We start from the raw sequence: 26,945 nt of genomic DNA on the forward strand, positions 1-26,945 counted from the left end.
GATGAAAAATGCCAAATATTTTATTTTGAAACTAAAGTATACAGACTTTTTCTATAATTCTGTGGAAGAGTGATCTTTTTACTTTCTACTCTTTGAAATTTATATTTTGTGGAGGTTTAAGCCTGTGGCTATAAAGTAAATTGAAAATGTGTTATTGTAAAAATTAAAAGAAAAAAACAAAAGGAAGGCAGAAGAAGGGAAGGAAAGTGGGAAATATCATTGTGGGCTTATAACTGTATATATGAAATACATGAGATCTGTTCTCTTTATATAAATAAAAATTTTTAAATAAACTGAAATCTTTTCTTAATATCTCATAGTTATAGTAACAAAGAGTATTATGTACATAAACTTTGCAGTGTCCACAAAAAGAAATATCATTTAATAACTTAGTTTTCTTTTAAGACCATTTTGATTATCTAAACTAAATATCAACAGAATACATGTAAACAAGTAAATTATCTCTTGACCAGTTAATTTTTAGTTTCATGAGCAATGGGAGAGAAGAAGTGGTAGAAAGCAAAAATGAGAGGAAGTCAGCTCCAGATAAACATGAAATTATTATTGTAAAGATGAATTGTGTTGGCTCTATAAGGAAGAGGAAAGGTTAGATATACAAAAATAGATTCCATATACACAAACACAAAAAAGGGACATACAGCTCTTTTTGAAATAACTTGGGACGTTGACAGTTCTAAAAACTCATACAGTTAAAAAGCCAGTACTTACTAATCTTTATTGTACAGAAAAAGACATTAAATCAAATTCTCTCTCTTTTAGACTAGAAGGACAGAGTCCTCATGAGGTTTCTCTTTGCTTTGTGTTCTAAGGAACTCCTCAAATCAATAATATTGGTCATGTCAAAGCCACCATAAGGGCTTCAAAATTGTACCTTTTGAAATTGTTTCAGTTAGAACAATAAATTATATAATGTAGCCTGATAATGAGAAAACATCAAGGAAACAGTTCTTTAGCCTATAAAAGTCATTGTTGTAGAAGGAGAATGGATTATCAAAATCAAACAATCTGTGAGAATAGTGCTTATGTAACTTGAGGAACCCAGTGTTTGGCCAAAGGCTGATCACCACTAATCAGGAGCCAATCAAAACTAATTCTTGTCATGGGCAGATGTAACCAAATAAAGAAGTTCCCTGAAACACAAAGTCATGAATGAGGAGTAAATCCTCTGGGTTTTAAAATTGTGACCTGGTCTACGTCCATACCACCCTGCACATGCCCAATCTAGTCTAAAATGGTTACCCATAGCAACATCTGTTCAAAGGACCCTTGTGGGTGATTCTGTACCTGGCGGGGAGTCTGCCTGCTCTGCCCATGCATGTGGAGAATCCCACAGGAATCTAAAAAAGAGTCACGGATCACCACTTACCTGAAAAGGAGATGAACTGTGGAAACACAGTAAAACACTGAGTTAAGAAGTTACCACTAGCCACAAAATAAAAGTACAGTGGAGTTGTAAGTCAGGAGCTGAAGCAATGCCTAACGGCTCTTAGAGGGAGAGACTCCTAAACATACCAAGCAGACATCTCTGGTCAGTCAGATAACAGTGTGCTACGGACAGTACCCTCCTACCCAAGCTGACTGGACTGTTCAAACATAAGGAAGGCAGGAACAGTATTGACTGGACTGTTCAACTGCAAGCAAGGAGGAACCAGCATTGATTGGACAAGTTGGAGGATGGCAAGCTGGAGAACTGCTGGAAAATGAGGATAAAAAGGGAGCCCTTGCACCACTCTCCATCCTCTCGGAGATCATGGCCTGGTGTGTGTGACCCTCTGGATCTCCACACATCTGGAGCTGAAGAGGCAGCCCGCTACTCTGCATGGAGCAGGTAGCAGCACAAGCCAACCTGCAGAGCTGTCCCTGAGCTGTAACCCCACTGTCTGTGTGTGAGTGTGTGTGTGCATGGGCCCAGTGCGAGCGAACCTCTGGATCTTCTCGCACTTGGAGCTGAAGTGCCAGCTCACTAGCCCCCTTGCTAAGCGACACAAGGTGACTATGGGATCAAAAACACCAGCAGAGATGCCGCCTCACCGCCTTGCCTGAAGTCCTTATCAGCCTGCTGCCAGACCTGGCCACAAAGCCGGACCAGGCCTCTCAGCAGGGGACCTCTCCAACTTCTCGCCTGGCCATCCACCTGGTAACTTCCAGCCTACTGCCCAGAGTGACAGCCTTCCCATAACTTCCTGCCTGCAAGTGACTGATCCGAGATCTGTCTCAGCAGAGACATGGAGCTCAGGACCTTGAACACTGACATTCTTTTCTGTGACCGTGATACGAGCCTTGAAAATGCAGCTTTTACAAATAATGTTAGTTATGTGTAATATAACTATGCTTTGACCCTATGTTTTGACCCTATGCAAGGTATCTGTAAATAATGCTGGAGACCGTGATGTACATATACTATTATAATTGGATAGCCCTCAAAATTACTTTAACACTGTATACTCTGATGTGTGGATTAATGAATAAGTTCAAGTAGTATTATTGATATTGATATTAATGGTGTTGATTCCAGTAGCCCTCTAGTCCTTAAGGAAATAGTGTTACTCTGATAGTTAAGTATTATAGTAAGTAAGTTAAGTAGATGATAAGTAGTTATATTAAACTAAGTAATTCAGTAAGTGTGTTAAGTTAGCTATGTTATGATAAGTGATATTGTTGACATTATTGATAGTGATATTAGTGATATTGATAAGTGTGTTAAGTAATTATGTTTAGGTGATTAAGTAGTTAAGTAGTTACGTTAGGCTAAATAGCTGTTAAGTAGTTAAGTCATGATTAAGTAGTGGTGTTAAGTTTATTGATAACTGTATTAATTGGTATAGATTGATAAGTATATTGATGCTGATAAGTGTATTGACCTCAATGAGCATGCTAATGAGTAGTGTGATTAAAAAAAAAAAAAAAAACCTGGTGTGTAAGCAATAAAATCTCTCATTGGAAAGACAGTCTTGTGTCCTGGTGTTCCTTTCTTCCCCATGACTGACAAGTCATACATCACACTTGCTACTGTCGAGCTGCATGACAGTAGGTGCTTGCAACAATGCAGGAGGTAGAGAGGGCGTGGCAAACCATGCCTCCCGGGAAGGACCCCACAACCTGACTGCTGGCAGGCGGCAGGAGCCCAAGGCACTTTTCCCCACCCTAGCTTCCTGTTAAAGGGCCCTGTAATTGCCAATAAAGTAAACAGCTCCTGGGTGTGGCCCAGGCCCATTAGGACCACCAGGAAAGCTACCCTAGCTACGTGACCTTCAAGCTGATTGGAGAAGCATAGCGGCACCAATATCGGTTCTATCCTGTGGAATGAATGTTGCCCTGAATTACTTATGCGCCTACTGTTTGCTCTTTAAAAGAGGTGTGTGGTCGTTAATAAAGTGAACATGAGTGGACACGTTCACTGAAACTTGTCTCTGGTGCTTCTTGTGTAAGAATGCCATCGCCCCACCATCCCAGCAGTGCATGGGCCTCGCAGGTCGAGCCTGCAGACCCTGCTCTGAAGAATGATTCTGAATTCCTCAGCCCCCATATCCAGGTCAAAGATGAGATCTTGGGCCTATACTATCATCTTTTCCCTGTATGTCTTTCTTCTTATACACAAATAGCATGTAAGACACTAGAATGGGGCAGGAGTTTGGCTCAAAAGTTGGATCTCCACTTGGGACAGCTGCATCCCATATTGAAGCCCATCTTTGGCTTATCAGCATCTCTGCTTCTGATTCAGTTTCCTGCTAATGCACACCCGGGGAAGGCAACAGAAGATGGCTCAAGTACGTGGGTTCATGCTATCCAGGGGAGACCTAGAAGGACTTCCTGGTTCCTGGGTTATCCCTGGTCCAGCTCCACATTTTTGTTGTCATCTGGGATATGAACCAAGGAATGAATTCTCTCTCTCTCTCTCTCTCCCCCCCCCTCCTCCCTCCCTCCCTCCCTTTCACCCTCCCTTCTATCCTCCCTCCCTCTCCTTCTCCCTCTCTCCCTTTAAAATGAAGATAAACAAACAAACAAATACATAAATATTTAAAGACACCAGAACAGCAGACAGGTCACAGGAGGAGTTACTGTAAGATTTTCAAACAATTCAACAAGGAATAATACAAATCCAACTAGGTAACAGAATTATCCCAAGGGACCTTATTCCTAGGGAAACAAAATAAACTTAATGCTAAAGAGTTTCAATGAAATATAGGAGCTCAGTTCAAAACAAACTTGCAGTTCAGATTTGGCACAGCAAACAAAAACACAAGGAGTCTCAGATTTGCATATTATGACTGAGTCCTGATCCAAAGCAGAGAGGACTTAAGTTAGACGTGACACCTCCATTTCTGTTAGTGCCTTCCAACCAAAGTCTGCCAGGAACACATCTTGAGTTAGAAAATTTGTCTTTATTACTCACTGCAAGAAGGAGGAATTCACATGACAGAAGGAACATATATCAAAAGGATTATTGGGGCCTGCACTGTGGCGCAGTAGGTTAATCCTCTGCCTGCAGCACCGGCATCCCATATGGGCACCGGTTAGAACCGGCTGCTCTTCTTCCAGCCCAGCTCTCTGCTATGGCCTGGGAAAGCAGCAGAAGATGGCTCAAGTCCTTGGGCCCTGCACCCATATGAGAGACCAGAGGAAGCTACTGGTTCCTGGTTCCTGGCTCCTGGCTCCTGGCTCCTGGCTCCTGGCTTCGGATCGGCGCAGCTCCGGCCATTGCGGCCATCTGGGAAGTGAACCAGCGGACAGAAGACCTTTCTGTCTCTACCTCTCACCGTCTGTAACTCTAACTCTCAAATAAATAAATAATTTTTTTTAAAAAGGATTATCAGTCTTTCAAATAAATAAAACAAATCTTTTAAAAAATTAAATATCGTTGGATGATTTTGAGGAAGTTTAAGCAAAAGTTCCACTCTGGATGGGGTGCTATTAGGAGGCAGGATAATTTTATGATTATTTATCTTAATAAATCTGATCCACAGATAAGGCTGACCAGAATGAGGCTAAAGCAATGATTAGTAAAGAAGTGGCAACCACTCGTATTAGTCAGGATGTGGGAATGCTCCATGTTTTATGGCTTGGATACTATTCATGTTCTGTGTTCAAATGCTTATGGAATGGTCTTCTTTTCTCAATGCATTATGGTCACAGAGTGGCCTTGTTAGATGTTGATGTTCTGTGATGTGGTTTACGTTCAATAAGAGAATACCAAGGCCTGGCAGTGCATGCCATACTCGCTCATAGCAATACCACAATGTGGAGATCATGTCAAGTCAGCTTATGGATGTCAGTGGATGTTTTCTCTTTATTGCCTTAATCCAAGAGTTCTTTTCATAGAATCAGCAGACATTTGCATGATGACAAAGGCAGTTAAATAGTATCAGTACAGCAGAAAACATCTTCCATTAGTGAGTACAGGTGTTAGAAGTGATAAGCAAAGTCCAGATCAAGAGGCATGCTATTAACTTATCAAGAAATATCTCCAATTGCTTGTGTGTAGAAGAACAGAAGTGGGGAGAAATAAATAGATGTTAAGTTGTTCTTTAAGTCTATCGTTTTCATAAATAGTACAAATAGGCTTATTTAACATCCTGTTGTTAGCTGGATTTACCAGTAAAAAGTAAAAATGTTTGGGGCCAGCGCTATGGCTCATTCAGTTAATCCTCCGTCTGCGGCACCAGCATCCCATATGGGCGCCGGGTTCTAGTCCCAGTTGCTCCTCTTCAGTCCAGCTCCCTACTGTGTCCTGGGAAGGCAGTGGAGGATGGCCTAGGTGCTTGAGCCCCTGTACCCATGTGGGACACCAGGAGGAAGCACCTGGCTCCTGGCTATTTGGGGGGTGAACCAACGGAAGGAAGACCTTTCTCTCTGTCTCTTTCTCTCACTATCTAACTCTATCTGTCCAATAAAAAAATAGTCTTAAAAAAAAGTAAAAATGACTTCATGAGAACAATATATCAATTTTGCTTAGCACTAAAAAGTTCTATAATTTTCTTGAAAAATAACAGAACTGTTGTACAAACAAAACCAAAGCTTTAAAAAATTGGTTTACCACTGGCCTAATACTAAGTCATTCCCTTTAGACTTTTCATTTTCTATTGATTTCTAGAGATTGAAAACAAGTCTGTGACTCAAGAGTTTAAATTTATTCGGCCAAATTTGCTACCTCAATGTTGTATAGAGTTGCAGGCAGCAATAGAGTTGAAGGGAACAAAAGAAACTTTTGGTTTGGGCAAGAGGTTGGATAAAGAACTAGAATGACGAGGGAGTAGGCATTGAAGTGCAATGTGTTTTGCCACTGCTTGGGATGTCTATATTCCATATCAGAGTGCTGGTTCAAGTAGCAGCTGTTTCATTTTCCATCCAGCTTCTTGTTGATGCATTCTGGGAAGCAGCAGATAATGGCTCAAGTGTTTGGGCACCTGCCACACCCATGCAGGGGACCCAGAAGCAGATCTCAAAAAATTGATAAGAACATTAAGAAGTTCTCAAAAACAAATGCTTGAACTACAGAAATCCTTAATGGACAAGATAGAAAATATATCTCGTGAAAATGAAATATTAAGGAGGAATCAAAATGAAATGAAACAACTAGTGGAACAAGAAACTGTGATAGTGACGAGAAATCATAATGAAATGAAGAATTCAATAGATCAAATGACAAACACATTAGAGAGCCTTAAAAACAGAATGGGCGAAGCAGAAGAGAGAATATCAGACTTAGAAGACAGAGAACAGGAAAGGAAACAGGCAAACCAAAGAAGAAATTAGATATCTAAAAAATATTGTCAGGAATCTACAGGATACTATTAAAAAACCCAACATTCGGGTTCTAGGAGTTCCTGAAGGCATGGAGAGGGAGGAAGGATTAGAAGGCATTTTCAGTGACATACTAGCAGAAAATTTCCCAGGTTTGGAGAAGGACAGAGGCATCTTAGTACAGGAAGCTTATAGAACCCCTAATAAACATGACCAAAAGAGAACCTCACCACGACACGTCGTAATCAAACTCACCACAGTGAAACATAAATAAAAGATCCTAAAATGTGCAAGAGAGAAACGTCAGATTACTCTCAGAGGATCTCCAATTAGACTCACAGCAGACTTCTCATCAGAAACCCTACAAGCTAGAAGGGAATAGTGAGACATAGCCCAGGTATTAAGAGAGAAAAACTGCCAGCCCAGAATATTATATCCTGCAAAGCTCTCATTTGTGAATGAAGGTGAAATTAAGACTTTCATAGCAAAAAGAAACTGAAAGAATTTTTTGCCACTCGTCCTGCCCTGCAAAAGATGCTTAAAGATGTGTTACACACAGAAACACAGAAACATGGTCACCAATATGAAAGAAGGTAAAGGAAGGAAACCTCACAGCAAAAGATCACAGGAAGCTCAATTTCTCTTTGACATAGAATTAAACTCTGATGCTCTGTTAAAGCAATGTGTTAAAGTAATCTATTATGTTCTCTTGATGTCTGTTAAATTCCAATTGTTCAAAAACAGCTGAATTTTTATTAAGAGCTATGGGTTATTTAAATATGTGCTTATTTTCAAAGATTTGAATAATCACCTTGTAAAAATGATCAAATTTGGTCTATGTTATGTCATGATTTTAAGGAATCTTATTTCAACCAGATATTTTGGATTTTGAGCCTTCTTGGCATTCTTGACAGGCATTCAAAAAATCAAAGTTTCAAACAATCTGGTCTCTAAAATTTCCAGTAAATCCTGGACTTTGGTTTTTCCAGTTTGGGCCCAACTGAAAAATCGAAGGACCTATGTCTCTCATCTTAGAGAGACACCAACTAATCAGTCTATTTGGATTATATTAGAAGTACTGTCAAGATGTGATGTGGTACCAAACTTTAAGTTTCTATAATGGAAAATGCTATTAATACAAATGTTTGAGAATTAAAAAGTCTAATGATCTTGTGTTACTAGACATGATAGTTATCTTAATGAGAAAGCCCCAGAGGCCTAAAGGGTTAAATACTTGTAAAATCCTACAGGTGCTTTCAAAAATACTGTCAAGTAAGCAAGTGCCTCTTGTTGGTTGATGAGTTTATAATTTGAAACATGGCGACTTAAAGTCTTTTGTCATCCACAGTTATATATGATGTGCTGCTCATAAAACTAAAGCGTTGTTGGTTCTGTGTTTAGCTGTCCTCCTATAGGTTCCTATGGACTTTTTCCAGCCACTTTTATTGTATTCAGTACTTTGGGATGGCTCTGTAAACAGATGAAGCCAATAATGTATTAACAGTACCAACTGAGAGAAAGTATGGTTAACTGAGGTTACTAAAAACAAAAAGCAATTCAAATCAATTGGAAATCTACAAAAAGAGTTAAAGATTTTAAAAGCTATTATTAAAATTGCTATATTGGTCTATTATGCTATGTTATATGTGTGTACATATTGTATGTCCACATGGGGAAATTTTATTAAGAGTTTTATTTTAAATGGCTTATAGATAAGATTGTCCATAAATTTAAGCTGCTAAAATCAATCAAAGATACATTTTAATTTGTGTGACCTGAATCTGTGTATCATATGTTTTAAACGTGTTGGCAGAAAGAAACTAAAATCATTTTAGATGGTTGTGCTTAAGTTTACTGGCTAAACAAACTACACCATGTTAGATATTTAAGAGGTGTTTTCAAATACATGATTCTTAAAATTTATAGAAGGCATTGGACCTTCTGGTAAATGTTTTCTTAAGTTGTTATCTAATGGTTCAAACGGTTTGCTAAGTATTCATGTGATATTGCTATTGTCAGCAAGCGATCTAGGACTTGCTCCCTCATTTCTCTATTCTAAGCCCAACTTGTTCTTTCATTTCTCTATTCTCTTCAAGGTAGGAAACGAATTCTATTATGAAGGAATCTGTAGGACGCACAATTTAATCTTTAGACCTTATAAAAAAGATGGCTAACATTTTTCTGTAATAGCATAGCCAAAATAAGAGCTTAAATAATAATCTCATAGCTAGATTCTCTTCGCCATCAGCGAAGTATCCAGTAAGTAGAAAAAACCTCCCTTTCAGACCAAAGGGAAAGAAAGTTTTAAAGTGAGAATATAATTTTCCTCATGGGCATTGTCTACCTTAGAAAAACTACTACAGAACGTGCCTGTGACTATAGACTTGTAGTTCAGGCCACAGAAGATTAGAGATGGGACACGGGCACTCCCTTGACTTGCATCCTCTGGTCTGCTTTAACACAAACCAGGAGGAAAAGAAAGCGAGGCATCAGAAGCAATGGGTGGCAGGCCTATTAATGGCTGATCTGTACAGTGATCTGCCCTCAAGGAGACCCAACAGGCCAGTCTACTGCAGTGGCTTTCAATGTGGTAAGCCTGGGCTTCAGCAGAAGTCAGCTTGTGAAGAGCCCTGGCAGCTCTGCCAAGAGTTGGATCACTGGGAATGGACCTGCCCTGGAGTCGAAGGATGCCCAGGTCAGAGCCACAGATCTTATTGGCTCTAAGCTGAAAAGCCCTTCACTCAGCCCAACTTCCAAAGTGACCACTGCAGCTGAGGGGATGGTCAAGTAGGGTCAGCAACATTGCAGGCAGAACTGTAAATTTCTTGTTAGAGATGCCCCCTGCCTTTACCTGGCCAACTCTCCTCCCAGACCAGCCAAGTAGTGAAAGTCAACAGAGTGCCTTCCCCTAGGAGGTTCACACCTCCCTTAGGATATACCCCATGTGAAGACATAGATAGGTCTGGGCCCCTTACAAGGCCTAAAGCCCACCAGATTATTATCAAGCCCCTTCTATCAGGTTCTATTTGCCTCTCAATCAGAAAACTTAGTTGTAGCTTAGACAGCACTTTTCTTAGCTCCTCTAATAATGACTCTGTCCTTTGTTCTAGACCCTGTCTAGAGCACTTGGGCCTCATTCCTTTGTAATCATAACCTCTACTCTACCACCAATGGCTCTACTCCCAACCTGTGTGTACTGATGGTCCTCTTCCCCACTTAATGCTGTATAATTGTTCAAACCTGGTAAATACCACTCTTAGGATCATTGGTTACTATCCTCACTCTGTCTTTTATGACCTTGTCTAAATATGATCAGATTCGGCAAACTTGGAAGGCTTCCATAGTCTTGGCAACTCATGACGACAGCCTAGGGTGGTTACTGGTGCCATAAACTAGAGTGTCAATTTGTTGGGTCAACAACAGGAGCCACTGTGCACTTGCTCCTCATGTGGGATCTCTGTCCTTAATGTGCTGTACATTGTGATTTAATGCTATAACTAATACTCAAACAGTATGTTTCACTTTGTGTTTCCATGTGGGTGCAAACTGTTGAAATCTTTATACTAAATTGATCTTCTGTATATAAAGAGAATTGAAAATCAATCTTGATGCAAATGGAAGGGGAGAGGGAGCGGGAGAGGGGAGGGTTGTGGGTGGGAGGGAAGTTATGGGAGGGGGAAGCCATTGTAATCCATAAGGTGTACACTGGAAATTTATATTCATTAAGTAAAAGTTAAAAAAAAATCTTATCATAGAGAGATATACCAGAATAAAAAAGGAAAAGAAAATGCTCCAAGATACAGATTTCATAAACTTTTTTAGTTGCCATTTAATCTTCTGTTTCGTTTTGTTTTGTTTTTAATAACCTAGTACCCCTGTCTAATCTCTTGTCATGGGTTTTTAATGTCTCCCAAGTTGCTTCCGCTGCCTGTTGTTGAATCTCTGTCATGAATCAACATAATAATTACCCTGTTATGCAGATACTCTATGTAGAATTCATCATGCCAGGAGCTTTAAATCCTCCATTTCTAATTCTTAAAGCAAACCTGAAAAGTAGGTATTAGCACTTTCGTTTCATAAATGGGAATGGAGACTCAAAGAAGCTAAGTGTCTTAATCAAGCTCAAACAACTGGATCCTGGGTTTTGTTATTCCTCTATTAAACCAATCAGATGTTTCTTGGAAGCTGCTCTGCTTTTAGACTTAGCACTAGCCAGTTACGTCCCCTGGAACACTTGAGTAAATAGCACCTTTCCACACCAAACTATTCTTCACCCAGGCCACTATCTCTCACTGTATCTCTTTATCTAGATGATTTTCCACCAGAGACATGCACAACCCAACATTAGGGAAACAACTACTGTTGCTGAGTATTGATCATTTGATGATTCTTTTCTTTATGGCTATTCCTACCTCCTGGCCACTTCCTATACATATTTGTGCTGCTCTGTTCACTCAGTTTTCCATGTCCAAAATCATTTTCATGTGTAGGTTGAGTAACAGATTTTAATATGGTACAATGGGATAGTAGGAGGTACAAACTGATCAAACTACAGTAGCATTTAAGGTTGCCAAATGTCATTTTTTTAATTTTTAGAGAAATAGGAAAGGTCTATAAAGAAAGAGGCAACCCTCAGAGGGCTGTGAGAGATAGAAAGATCTAGCAGTAAACTCTGAGGTTGCCATACTCTGAAATATCAAGGTGTACATACCAATTTGCGACAAGGTAAAACCTCCTCACAAGAGTTTTTTTTGTTTTGTTTTGTTTTTGTTGTTTTTGTTTTTGTTTTTATATCAACTGCCTTCCTACTTCCATTTGGAATTATTTCTTGTCTACTATCACCATCTCATACCTTTTCATATTATTTAATCTAGAGTATGTGTTCAACCTCTGTTTGCCAGTTTAGCTTTCGGGAATTTAAATCTTGGATTTCCTGAGGGTCAAGCTTTTAATTTGGGGTCATTTTATTTCCACTTCCCACTCCCCAGCTGTTAAACTACCTGTCTGTCTAGTCAGAGCCACATAGTATACCAAATCCTATAGTAAAAAACTGATAAAGTCAGCCAAAGTAAAATAAACACCAAAGAACTGAATACATCATCTATTTTCTTTAGAAATCCAGAACTATTTTCAAATATAATGAAAACAATCAAGCATGAGAGACAATATGTCAACTTCATGTTCACGTTTTACTTCTACAAAAGTTTCATATATAACTTATTCCTTCAAAAACACAAAAATTTAAATGTTTTAAGGAGTAGCAGATGAGTTATTATGACACATAGACCTACTTCAGAATGTGTCAGTCATGGTATATGTAAATTAAATTACATAATATTTTAGAAAATATTTTCCATGCAATTGAAGGAAAATGAAATTTCAAATAGTTGTACTTAATATAATTTTAAAAATTTAAAATATTTATAGGCATTTTTTTTTTTTTTTTTTTTTTTTTTTAACTTTTATTTAATGAATATAAATTTCCAAAGTATAGTTTATGGGTTACAATGGCTTCCCCCCTCGCATAACTTCCCTCCCGCCCGCAACCCTCCCCCCTCCCGCTCCCCCTCTCCCTCCATTCGTGTAAGGATTCATTTTCAATTCTCTTTATATACAGAAGATCAGTTTAGTATACATTAGGTAAAGATTTCAACATTTTGCCCACATAGCAACATCAAGTGAAAAAACTACCATTGGATTACTAATTATAGCATTAAATCGCAATGTACAGCACATTAAAGACAGAGATCCTACAAAAATTTTTTTCAAATTAATTAATTTTCTATGCCATTTCCATTTTAACACCAGGTTGTTTTTTTTTTTTTTTTTCCTTCCTTTTTTTTTTTTTTTTCGTTTCCAATTCTCTTTATATACAGAAGATCACTTCAGTCTATAATTAGCAAAGACCTCATCAGTCTGCGCCCACACAGAAACGCAAAGTATAAAAATACTGTTTCAGTACCAGTCATAGCATCACTTGGCTTTAAACGACACATTAGGGACAGATCCCACATGGGGTGTAAGTACACAGTGACTCCTGTTGCTGACTTAACAATTTGACACTCCTGTTCATGGCATCAGTAATCTCCCTAGGCTCTAGTCATGAGTTGCCAGGGCTATGGAAGCCTTTAGAGTTCGCTGACTTTGATCTTATTCCGATAGGGTCATAGTCAAAGTGGAGGTTCTCTCCTCCCTTCGGAGAAGGGTACCTCCTTCTTTGATGGCCCCGTTCTTTCCACTGGGATCTCACTCACAGAGATCATTCATTTAGGTCTTTTTTTTTTTTTTCCATGGTATCTTGGCTTTCCATGCCTGCTATACTCTCATGGGCTCTTCAGCCAGATCTGAATGCCTTGAGGGCTGATTCTGAGGCCAGAGTGTTGTTTAGGACATCTGCCATCCTATGAGTCTGCTGTGTATCCCACTTCCCATGTTGGATCTTTCTCTCCCTTTTTGATTCTATCAGTTAGTATTAGCAGATACTTGTCTTGTTTGTGTGATCTCTTTGACTCTTAGGGCTATCAGAGCTATCAATTGTGAGCTGAAATTGATCACTTGGACTAGTGCGATGGCATTGGTACATGCCATCCTGATGGGATTGTGTTGGAATCCCCTGGCACATTTCCAACTCCACCATTTGCGGCCAGTCCGATTGAGCATGTTCCAAATTGTTCCTCTCCTCCCTCTCTTTTTCCACTCTTAGATTTAACAGGGATCTCTTTTCAGTTAAATTTAAACACCTAAGAATAATTGTGTGTTAATTACTGAGTTCAACCAACAGTACTAGAACAACAACAATAACAGCAAATACCAAAAAGGATAAAATATTACATTGTACATCTAAAGTCAGGACAGGAGCTGATCAGTTCATTGTTGCTTATAGTGTTCATTTAATAGGTTTCCCCTTTGGCGCTCAGTTGTCACCGATCAGGGAAAACAAATGATATTTTTCTCTTTGGGACTGGCTTAATTCACTCAGCATGATGTTTTCCAGATTGCTCCATCTTGTTGCAAATGACTGGGTTTCGTTGTTTCTTACTGCTGCATAGTATTCTATGGAGTACATGTCCCATAATTTCTTTATCCAGTCTACTGTTGATGGGCATTTGGGTTGGTTCCAGGTCTTAGCTATTGTGAATTGAGCTGCAATAAACATTAATGTGCAGATGGCTTTTTTATTAGCCAAATTAATTTCCTTTGGGTAAATTCCAAGGAGTGGGATGGCTGGGTTGTATGGTAGGGTTATGTTCAGGTTTCTGAGGAATCTCCAGACAGACTTCCATAGTGGCTTAACCAGTTTGCATTCCCACCAACAGTGGGTTAGTGTTCCTTTTTCCCCACATCCTCTCCAGCAGCTGTTGTTGGTAGATTTCTGAATGTGAGCCATTCTCACCGGGGTGAGATGGAACCTCATTGTGGTTTTGATTTGCATTTCTCTGATTGCTAGTGATCTTGAACATTTTTTCATGTGTCTGTTGGCCATTTGGATTTCCTTTTTCGAAAAATGTCTATTGAGGTCCTTGGCCCATCTCTTAAGTGGGTTGTTTGTTCTGTTTTTGTGGATTTTCTTGATTTCTTTGTAGATTCTGGTTATCAATCCTTTATCTGTAGTATAGTTTGCAAATATTTTTTCCCATTCTGTTGGTTGCCTCTTCACTTTCCTGACTGTTTCTTTTGAAGTACAGAAACTTCTCAATTTGATGCAATCCCAAAAGTTAATTTTGGTTTTCACTGCCTGTGCTGTTGGAGTATTTTCCAGGAAGTCTTTGCCTGTGCCTATATCTTGCAGGGTTTCTCCAATGCTCTCTAATAATTTGATGGTTTCGGGTCGTAGGTTTAAGTCTTTAATCCATGTTGAGTGAATTTTTGTGTAAGGTGATAGGTATGGGTCTTGCTTCAAGCTTCTGCATGTGGAAATCCAATTTTCCCAGCACCATTTATTGAATAGGCTGTCCTTATTCCAGGGTTTAGATTTGGATCTTTGGTCAAATATAAGTTGGCTGTAGATGTTTGGATTGATTTCTGGTGTTTCTATTCTGTTCCATTGGTCTATCCATCTGTTTCTGTACCAGTACCATGCTGTTTTGATAACAACTGCCCTGTAGTATGTCCTAAAATCAGGTATTGTGATGCCTCCGGCTTTGTTTTTGTTGTACAGGATTGCTTTGGCTATTCGAGGTCTTCTGTGTCTCCATATGAATTTCAGCATCATTTTTTCCAGATCTGAGAAGAAGGTCTTTGGGATCTTGATGGGTATTGCATTGAATGTATAAATTGTTTTTGGGAGAATAGACATTTTGATGATATTGATTCTTCCAATCCATGAGCATGGAAGATTTCTCCATTTTTTGGTATCCTCTTCTATTTCTTTCTGTAAGGTTTTGTAGTTTTCATCGTAGAGATCTTTAACGTCTTTGGTTAAGTTTATTCCAAGGTATTTGATTGTTTTTGTAGCTATTGTGAATGGGATTGATTTTAGAAGTTCTTCCTCGGCCGTGGCATTGCCTGTGTATACAAAGGCTGTTGATTTTTGTGCATTGATTTTATATCCTGCTACTTTGCCAAACTCTTCGATGAGTTCCAGCAGTCTCTTAGTAGAGTTCTTTGGGTCCCCTAAATAAAGAATCATATCATCTGCAAAGAGGGATAGTTTGAGTTCTTCCTTCCCGATTTGTATCCCTTTAATTTCTTTTTCTTGCCTAATAGCTCTGGCCAAAACTTCCAGAACTATATTGAATAGCAGTGGTGAGAGAGGACATCCCTGTCTGGTACCAGATTTCAGTGGAAATGCTTCCAACTTTTCCCCATTCAATAGGATGTTGGCCGTGGGTTTTTCATATATTGCTTTGATTGTATTAAGGAATGTTCCTTCCATACCCAGTTTGCTTAGAGTTTTCATCATGAAAGGGTGTTGTATTTTATCAAATGCTTTCTCTGCGTCTATTGAGAGAATCATATGGTTTTTCTTCTGCAGTCTGTTAATGTAGTGTATTACGTTGATTGTTTTGCGAATGTTGAACCATCCCTGCATACCGGGGATGAATCCCACTTGGTCTGGGTGGATGATCTTTCTGATGTGTTGTTGCATTCTATTGGCCAGAATTTTATTGAGGATTTTTGCATCTATGTTCATCAGGGATATTGGTCTGTAATTCTCTTTCAATGTTGCGTCTCTTTCTGGCTTAGGAATTAAGGTGATGGTGGCTTCATAGAAAGAATTTGGGAGGATTCCCTCTTTTTCGATTGCTCTAAATAGTTTGAGGAGAATTGGAGTTAGTTCTTCTCTAAATGTCTGGTAGAACTCAGCAGTGAATCCATCTGGTCCTGGGCTTTTCTTTGTTGGGAGGGCCTTTATTACTGTTTCAATTTCTGTGTCAGTTATTGGTCTGTTTAGGTTTTCTATGTCTTCCTGGCTCAATTTTGGGAGGTTATATGTGTCCAAAAATCTTTCCATTTCTGATAGATTTCCCTGTTTGCTGGCATACAAGTCCTTGTAGTAATTTCTGATGATTCTTTTTATTTCTGTGGCATCTGTTGTTATGTTTCCCATTTCATCTCTGATCCTATTGATTTGGGTCTTTTCTCTTCTTTTTTTAGTTAGTTGGGCCAATGGGGTGTCAATTTTGTTTATTTTTTCAAAAAACCAGCTCCTCGTTTGGCTGATTTTTTGTAATGTTTTTTTGGATTCAATCCTGTTGATTTCTTCTCTGATTTTAATTATTTCTCTTCTCCTACTGGGTTTAGGTTTGGTTTGCTGCAGATTTTCTAGATCCTTGAGGTGACTTGAAAGCTCATCTATTTGGTGCCTTTCCAATTTCTTGATGTAGGCACCTATTGATATAAACTTTCCTCTTAACACTGCTTTTGTTGTATCCCATAGGTTTTGGTATGTTGTGCTGTTATCCTCATTTATTTCCAGAAAATTTTTGATTTCTCTTTTAATTTCTTCTATGACCCATTGTTCATTCAGGAGCATGTTGTTCAATCTCCATGTGTTTGCTCGTGCTCTAGGGATTCCTGAGTTGCCAATTTCCAATTTCATTCCTTTATGGTCTGAGAAGCTGCATGGTACGATTCTAATTTTTTTGAATTTGCTGAGACTTGCTTTATGGCCTAGTATGTGGTCAATCCTAGAGAGGGTTCCATGTACTGCTGAGAAGAATGTAAAGTCCTTAGATGTAGGATGAAATGTTCTGTAGATATCTGTTAGATCCATTTGGGCTATAGTGTCATTTAAATCTACTGTCTCCTTGTTGATCTTCTGTCCTGATGATCTGTCTATCTCTGAGAGTGGAGTATTGAAGTCCCCCAGTACTATTGTATTGGGGTCTAAGTCTCCCTTTAAGTCCCTTAACAAGTCTTTTAAATAAGCTGGTGCCCTGTAATTAGGTGCATATACATTGATAATCGTTATATCTTCCTGTTGAATGGATCCCTTAATCATTATATAGTGCCCCTCTTTGTCTCTCCTAACAGTTTTTGTGGTAAAGTTTATGTTGTCTGATATTAAGATGGCTACGCCCGCTCTCTTTTCATTTCTGTTGGCATGGTATATCTTTTTCCAGCCCTTCACTCTCAGCTTGTATGGATCATTGTTGGATAGATGGGTTTCTTGTAGGCAGCAAAAGGATGGGTTTTGTTCCTTGACCCAATCCGCCAATCGGTGTCTTTTAACTGGACAGTTCAAGCCATTAACATTCAGTGTGACTATTGAGAAGGAGTAACTTTGCCCTGCCATTTGCCAAAGATATTTTCTGATATCTGGTTTGAGATTCCTGTGATCTTTTGCTGTGAGGTTTCCTTCCTTTACCTTCTTTCATATTGGTGACCGTGTTTCTGTGTTTCTGTATGTAACACATCTTTAAGCATCTTTTGCAGGGCTGGACGAGTGGCGACAAATTCTTTCAATTTCTGTTTGCTGTGAAAGGTCTTAATTTCACCTTCATTCACAAATGAGAGCTTTGCAGGATATAATATTCTGGGCTGGCAGTTTTTCTCTCTTAGTACCTGGGCTATATCTCGCCATTCTCTCCTGGCTTGTAGGGTTTCTGATGAGAAATCAGCTGTAAGTCTAATTGGAGATCCTCTGAGAGTAATCTGGCGTTTCTCTCTTGCACATTTTAGGATCTTTTCTTTATGTTTCACTGTGGTGAGTTTGATTACGACGTGTCGTGGTGAGGATCTCTTTTGATCATGTTTATTAGGGGTTCTCTGAGCTTCCTGTACTAGGATGTCTCTGTCCTTCTCCAAACCTGGGAAATTTTCTGCTAGTATCTCACTAAAAAGGCCTTCTAATCCTTTCTCCCTTTCCATGCCTTCAGGAACTCCTAGAACCCGAATGTTGGTTTTTTTAATAGTATCCTGTAGATTCCTGACAGTGTTTTTTAGATTTCTAATTTCTTCTTCTTTTCTTTGATTTGACTGTTTCCTTTCCTGTTCTCTGTCTTCTAATTCCGATATTCTCTCTTCTGCTTCACCCATTCTGTTTTTAAGGCTCTCTAATGTGTTTGCCATTTGATCCATTGTGTTCTTCATTTCATTGTGGTTTTTTGTCACTATCGAGAATTCCTGTTCCATTAGTTTTTTCATTTCATTTTGATTCCTCCTTAATATTTCATTTTCACGGGAGAGATTTTCTATCTTGTCCATTAAGGATTTCTGTAGTTCAAGAATTTGTTTTTGAGAACTTCTTAATGTTCTTATCAATTTTTTGAAATCTGCTTCTTGCAGTTCCTCTATGTCTTCATCTTCATAATCTTGCATTGGTGTGTCCTGTTCACTTGGGGGCGTCATAGTGCCTTCCTTGTTCTTGGTACCTCCGCTTCTATATTTCTTGCTTGGCATGTTAGAGATAATTTGTGGTGTTTTTGTTTTTGTTTTTTTTTTTTTTCTCTCGTTATACTATGCCTCTAAGTGAGCTGTCTGCTTTGTTGGAGCCTTCGGGGCTGTGATGGGTGTGGCCAGAGAGCTATGCTTGTTTCTTGAGGTTTAAGGCTGTGTAAAAGCGCGCTGGGTAGATTTTGCGGGTCGTCTCCCGCAGTTGGTTATCTGGAAGCGTTTCTTCTGCAGTTTTTTCCTTGAATCTTTTCCTGAAGCCTTGTCTCAGCTGGTGATCCAAGACACCACCTGGGGCTTCTCCCGTGATCTTCCTCTTTAGGCGCTGTCGCCTAGGGCCAGCCGGGCCACAGGATCGCTGCGGCCACCGCTGTCACCACCGCCGCTGTAGTACCTGCGCGCGCTCCCCGGGACTGGGGCGGTGGAGGGAGGCGCTCGGGAGGCCCCCGCCGCCGCCGCCGCCGCAGTGCCCGCGCACGCTCCCCGGGGCTGTGACCGTGGAGAGAGGCGGTCAGGGCGCCGCCGCCGCTGCCGCTGCCGCCGCTGCAGTGCCCGCGCGCACTCCCCGAGGCTGGGACCGTGGAGAGAGGCGGTCAGGGCGCCGCCGCCGCCGCCGCCGCCTCCTCCGCCGCCGCCGCTGCAGTGCCCGCGCGCGTTCCCCGGGGCTGGGACCGTGGAGAGAGGCGGTCAGGGCGCCGCCGTCGCTGCCGCTGCCGCCGCCGCTGCAGTGCCCGCGCGCGCTCCCCGAGGCTGGGACCGTGGAGAGAGGCGGTCAGGGCGCCGCCGCCGCCGCCGCCGCCTCCGCCGCCGCCGTTGCAGTGCCCGCGCGCGCTCCCCGGGACTGGGACCGTGGAGAGAGGCGGTCAGGGCGCCGCCGCCGCCGCCGCTGCCGCCGCCGCCGCCGCCGCCGCGGCAGAGCTGCAGACGGAGGCGGGAGGAGGAGAGTTTCTGAGGCTTTTGTCTTACCCCGGTTCCCGCGCCGGCAAGACTCTGTGGCTCGGTTCTCGCGGTTGGGTTTCCACGCAGTGGGCTCTCAGTAGATCCTCTGTGTCCCGTCCACTCGATCCGGAGGCGTCTCCTCTGTAGTTTTTTTCTTGAGTCTTTTCCTAAGGCTACAGTAATTCCACTTTTATGAAACTTTATTTTCGCAGACTAATGGCGCACGTCCTCACTATCCGCCATCTTGGCTCCGCCTCTATTTATAGGCATTTTTTAAACTGTTATATATCTTAATGTATCTGAGTAGTCAAAATATGCATTACATTGATATAGAATACGTAAAATATAAGCCTAAAGTAATAACAGATAATAAATAAACAAATGGAATAAATGCCCTGACATTTCATCACTTCATTGTCGTTTCTCTAAAACCTCTGCAAAGATATACTTCTGTCAATCAAAGCTACTTTTGAATAAAGAAATTGTGCATACAGTGATCCCATCATGTATTGTGAGCCCCACATCAAATGTTATTACTATCTTCAAGCCACAGTTATGTCTACCATTTTCACAGAGAAAGCTTGAGCAAGAACCAAGTAGTTTGAAGGCATATGCAAAGAACAATTAAGTTTTTACATCTAGATGAGGCTCTGAAACCAGCAAAAGAAATTTCTGGGAAATCAAATCTCCATGTTTGACATTGGAAGAAGCTCATTCCAATGAGGATGTATAGCTTAACTGCTCAGCTTTATTTTCCCTGTCTCTAGAGATCTCTTGCTTCTATGCTACACAATGCCCTTAGATGTGGAAAGAGAAGCAGTAGAATGAAAGATACGTAAGCGTGATGGGTAACTATCTGCTTTGAGTATATGCTGCGTCTTCATAAAATGGTACAGTCATTAAATTTCAGGGAGCCTATATAATGGGAAAACTCAAAAATGTGTAACCTTCCTCATTCACAAGAAGATTAAGTTATAGGAATTCCCTACAAAGGAATTGACTCCCTTCCTCAAAGTATTTTCCATCAGTTAAGACGTGAGAAGGAGGTAAGATCCACTTGAGATAAAGCAGTTAAATCTGAGAAATGCCTGCAGGTAAGCAAATCCCTTCCTTCATGTGTGTATACACACACACACACACAAATACACACACGTGCACACACACACAAGCAGGTAGAACAAGGATAGAGTAGCCACAGATAAATGAAAGAGCCAAAGCAGTAGCAGTGTCAGGATGATGTAGGAGGGAGGATGCCTACTCAGCACCCTAGTGAGAAAATTGAGAAAAGAGCTTATTATTTTTAAAAGATTATGAAAATAAATATTTTTTCAATTAAGTTCTCCATTACTAATTTATATTTAAGACCATGAATAGAAACATTAAAACCTATTTGGAATTACATAACACCAAAGATTGGAAATTTTCTTGAACTCTCTTTACTGCCATTTACTGCAGTTTTATTGGTTATTGGTAAAAAAAAAGAAGTAGCTTGGCCAGAGCTTACGGCTGAGCAGGTTAGGAAGCTTATGCATTTTCTCCTTGAGTGTTTATTCATTTATAGGCATAAAGGAAAGCGCAATTGCCAGGGGAAGCTGACATTCTGGTTAATAATGCAATTGGCAGGACATTATTGATTCATAAGTATGACTGTTCCTTTGAGTACTCCATGTTCACCCCCAAGTATACCCCTCTCGCCTACCAAAATTGAAATTAAATAGAATCATAAGAAATAATGAATATGTAAAATATTTATAAATGAAAACCATTTCATTTGAGATATGTGGTAGCAGTAGTAAACCAGGGCTGCTGCCAACATGTGCTTTGTGAATTTATTGTAATCTGCTTAGAATTTCCATTCTGATTTAATATAATGTTGTTTCTGGCTAGGTGTAGATATTTTATACCATAGATCTGAATCCCTCCCACATATGCACACATACTTTTGAAACACTTATTTAATTCTGAGAGATTGTATCAATTAACAGTGAATAGGCTGAAGTTGAAGCCAACGGGGAGCGTAATAGGGAACATTAAATTATTTATTTCTACAAAACAAGAAAATAAAGATGTTTTTACCAAAGCGGAAAGTAAAGGAGTGAAAGAAAAGTAGATGATCATAAGAGTATTTTAAACTTGTGATGAAAATTGCCACCAGTTTTAGAAAAGGAGCAGAGAGGGTCCATACAGGCTCCATCTAGGAGACAGTGTCTGCTTACGGCACAAAATTCAATGGACCACATAGGGAAGGAGGGCGTTAATGTATGAGATAGAAAGGCAGGGATATGAAGGCAAATTAAATGTTTGCTGAAGTCAATGGCAACACCTTGCTTGTTTCGAGAAGAAAAAATTCTGTGCACGTTATTGCCACTGGTCCAAAGGCACAGGTCATGAGCCATTTGGCCGGGGATACTTTGTGCCCAAGTAGAAAATACTACTTTATGCTTTATTAAAAATGTGTTTTCACCTATAAGATGTTTATTAGTCATTCTGAAATGGAACCAGAAGGAATTACTGGCACACATGAACTCATCAGTTTAAACAGATATTTATTAACCCTTTGGCCACTGCCTTCAGATCAGTGTTGGGGTGCAATAGCAAGGTCCCTGAGACTGCTTTCTAGTCCCAATACCTCTTCTTTCCTTCTCTATAATAATAGAAACCCAATGTGGCTGTGTCCAGTAGCTTTGTAGAAATAAAGCTGTATACTGCCTTGTCCTTCCCAGCAACATATACTGTGATAAAATTATGGCCAGTAGTATGTGAGTGGAAAAAGCACATCCTCATTCCTCTTCCCTTGCTTCACATTAGAAAAAAGACTTCGTGAGGCATTGAAGTATCTTGGGCCATGCCACAAAGCTCAAGAGTGTACAAATAGAAGAACAATGAGAGAGAAGGAGCCCAGGTCCCTAGGCCTTTGTAGTCATCACCACAGCTGAGAACTTCCCACACCCAGAATTTTATGTGAGAGAAAAATACAACTTTCTTCTTATATATGCCACTCTTAACATTTGGTAGCTAATATAACAATCAAATCTAGATCCTAATTAATATAGTTACTTACTATATGGATATTTGTTGCACACTTATTCTATACCAAGCCTTAGGAATAAAGAAATAGACATAAATCCCTATCCTGTTGGAGTTTACATGTTAGCGGAGGAGACACATAGTAACAATACAGATTAATGAATGTTAGATGCTGGTGAAGCACTCTATGGACAAAGCTATAGCATAGAGGACAGGGCTGATGTGGGAGTTGGGTGATGAAGAAAGGCCTCACAGACATTTGAGTACAGATCTCATGGGATCAATAAATAAACCATGTAAGTAACTAAATGAAAGTCCATTCCCAAATAAGAAACCAGTAATGGCATGCAAGGGCCATGAGGTAAGAACATGCCTATTGTCTGTGGGTAACAATAAAACAGACCAATGGGGTACGAGCTGTTAGAACAAAGCGGGAAAACTGTGGGAGATGGAGAACACAGAGTGAAGGGGCACACAGAGTAGAGTTTTCGAGCCAATTACATGTACACTATAAGAAGTCAAAACAGTGGCTGTGATTTAAAGTGGCCATATCCAGGCGCTTTACAAAAACAGAGCTAATGGGATTTGCTCATAGAATAAACTGAATTGTGTGAGAGAGAAAACACATTTATTCCTTCCCATTATTAAAAAATATGTTTTTCTAGTCATGCAATATGTCACTGCTGCCAGATATATAGAAGACATTTCTGATATTTTGAAAAATCTGATTCTTTAACTTCCACCGGATCTAAGTATTCTCATGGATGGCACCAACAAGTACATTGACACTCCCAGAAGGCAGCCACTGCCCATATTCACGAGTATCCTACTTTGGTCGGTATCATCCCAAAACCCCACTCTCCAATGACACAGTAAAAGAAGGCCTTCCAAAATGCACAAAATCACTGAGCATTGTTCTCCTTTCCCACCTCAAGATATGGTTCATATTCTCCAGGCTATATTGTTATGATTGGCTGTCACTCATTCTCTCTGTGCTTTATTCGTTACCAAGTCATTACAAGTCCCATCTCTGAATGAGAGCCCTGATGTAACCTTGCCCCAAATACATAACTGAGATAACTCATGCACTTCCCTGGTACTCCTATCAGTGACCACTAAATCAAATGCCACTCTACTCCCATTGCATATCCCAACACCAACCCACAGTAACATGGACACTGAACATGAAGTGAGAAAGAGTGGTCACCCCTTTATACAATAGTATTGCTACAAGCTCACTCTAGTGGGTGAGAGGATAACTTCATCCCAGTTGATAAGCCTAATTGCCATCCATGTGTGAATGCTCCAGAAAAAAAAAATAAGAGGGAGAGTAGAGACAACATAAACAGCTAAGTCACTGGCTCTCTGAATTCCTATCCATCTAGAGAAACTTCCCCAGAACACTTATAAGGAAAGCCCCCCACCTCTCAGCCTTTAGTGTGAGCCATAGGGATAGTGTGAGGATAGGGATTTATGTCTATTTCCTTTAGTGTGACCACATGGAACAACAAGCCATTGTTCCTTTGATCATTTCTAATCTACTGTAAGAATGCTAGAAACCATTTTGGTTGTGTGCTTAACTGGTCCCAGGATAGCTAAGAGAGAATGTAAACTGAAGTAACTCTATGTAGGGTAAAACAATGCTCTATGGAATACAGTCTTTACTCCAAGACCACTCACTCCTCCAATTATTAGCTACTTTTTTTTTAAAAAAAGACAAAAGTAAAATAAAATGTTCACAACATCCTGTCAATTAGATGTACTATGTTTTATGTCTTTCTAGGCTAGGAAATACTTTTTAGTGAGCATTGTTACTTTCCCAAACCCATTTCTTACAATGATTAGCACTCACATTTTACGTCTCACTAGACTCAGCTTGGAATTGACAGTCATTCTCCCTGCTTCAGACCCACTAGCTGGAATTCTTAACTCTGAACTAACATAAGAGTTGAGGTTGATTAACTCATTTTTTGTTTACCCAGTCAGGAGTCCACAGAACAGCAACCCTCCATAAACACTTTAAGCCTCATCAGGACTTACACACACTATTGACATTTCAGTCCCCTCCAAACATCCGATATTTCCTTCTTCCACATATTCAAATACCCCAATACCAAATATATCTAAAGACAATTCTAGGGGTTGGGGGCACTGGCCTTTGGTACAGCACGTAAGACATCACTTGTGATAGTGCCTGAGTTCAAGTTCTACTCTGCTTCTGATCCAGCTTCTTGCTAATGGTATCCTGGGAGATAGTAGATGGTGACTCAAGCACTTGGTTGCAGCCCACATGGGAGACCCAAAGAAGTTCTGTATCCCAGGCGTTGACCTGGCTAAGTCCTGGCTGTTATGGGTATTTGTGGAGTGAAGTAGCAAATGAAAACTAACTCTCTCTCTCTGTCTCTCTCTCCCTGTGTCTCTGTCTCTCCATCTCACTGTCTGCTTTTCAAATAAATAAAAATAAAGCAAAAATTTTAAAATTAAAGGACACGTTGCCCTTTTTCTAACCCTTCACCTACCCTGTCCCATTTCCTCCCTTAGCTGAGACTCTTGGTGCCAACCCAGACCCGTCCAGACTCCTTGCAAAACAACTGGCAAAACAGATAAGCTGCAGAGGGCAGCCTGTGAAACAGATAAGAGGAAAGTTCTAAGAGGCTTCAAAGAGCCTCTAGTCTCCCACCAGCTGCCTTCTGTCTCCCCTCAGTAGTGGCAAATTCCCTCTTTAACCAGATAAAAACCCAGCTCTAAACATGTCCTGTGTGCAGTCTCTGGCAACTGTCGCCATCTTTTTGGTTCAATAAAGCACACTGTCTCTGTTGAGGTTGGCTCTGTCTCCTTTTTCCATCTCTCCTTTCTGGGAGTACAAAAGGCCAGAACCCCAAGCGATTCCAAACCTAACATTTGGTGGCCTATATATAGAAGAGGTCTTTCCATGTTTTAACCCCCTCTCTCCCTCTCTCCAAACTTTTCTCTTCTTTCTGTGCCAACTGGGGTGAGGACCACGAAGTGACTGTCATGACACTGAACAGCTGCCTGCCTTTAACTTGCTCTTTCCTATCACCTCTATTTTCTTTTAAGAGAAAGACCATGGATGCATAGGACCAGGAATAACCTGATGGATGACTGCGAGCCTCTGACCAGGGTGACTCTCTGGTGGGGCTCAAACTTTCCCAGGTGAAAACCAGACCTTGACTGCCCAACAGGGTATCCAAGAGTCATCTCCCTTTCTCCTTCATTTCTGACCGGGCTTGGGAGCCTTTGCTCTAACCTTTACTCTTCTCTAGCCTGCCCACCCACTCCTGCTGAGGCATTCAGGAGTTCTGCTACCTGCTGAGAGCTCACTGGTAGACCATGTAAACCGGATCCTCAGACTTTTACCTTCTTTCCCTGCCTTTTCTATTAAACTGACCTCCAGAGCAGGGCCTTCTTACATCTAGACACCGGCCTCAGCTCCTTGTTCAGGAAAGGAAGACTCTTCCATCTGGACATATTTTAGAGGTACCCTAGGATATTGCCTTCTGGGTACTGGGGACCGGGCCCTCCACATTTAGGCTCCAGTTTTGGTCACACCCACCAGTGAACAAGGAGCTGCCTAAGTTAGCTACTGTGTCCATTCTGCGTACTGGCTCCAGCTTCAACCTGACCCACAGTGAACAAGGGTATCCTCTGTGTCAAGTGATGACTTGGCCTGGAGGAAGGAGTCCCCTCTCTCTTTGCCTCACACCATGGGGTCCAGAATTTAAATTCCAAAAGAATTGCCCTTGGCCTGAACATTAAAGAAGCTTAAGCCTCTGGCACTCATAGACTTTAGGCTTACAAAATGACATGACATTGCTTACAAATTTGGCCTCAATATGAATTAGATAACCATAACCACTGGCCAGAATTTGGCACCTTTAATCAAAGTGTCCTTATGGACCTATATAACTTCCTAAAATGGAATGGCAAGTAGTGAGAGATCTCTATCTATAGGCTTTCTTCATCTTTTGCAACTGACCTTCTTAATGTAAGGACTGTTCCCCCTATGGACTACTTCTCTGTTCCCCCTCTTTTCCTCCTGGGCCCACCTCAGAATCCGAAGCCAACTCCTCAGCCCTTGATCTAGATGCATTTGATCCAGCTAATGAGCCCCTCCTTACCAACCCCCACTCTGCGCTGCCCAAACCCTTCAACTCCCCTGTGACAACCCCCTCCTCGACCTCCCAACCTCTCCCAGAAGCCAACCTCCCAAACTCCCTCCACCCCTCCGTGAACACCTCTGCAATTATACAGCATCCTCTAGTCACTCCCCAGGCCAAGCAGACTTGTCTGTCTCCTCTCTCCCTTCTCTGGTCTCCCCCTGCCAACCACACAAGCTAGCTCCACCTGCTAGCCTCCCCAAG

Source organism: Lepus europaeus, chromosome X (assembly GCF_033115175.1).
Source record: "Lepus europaeus isolate LE1 chromosome X, mLepTim1.pri, whole genome shotgun sequence".
NCBI lineage: Eukaryota > Metazoa > Chordata > Mammalia > Lagomorpha > Leporidae > Lepus > Lepus europaeus.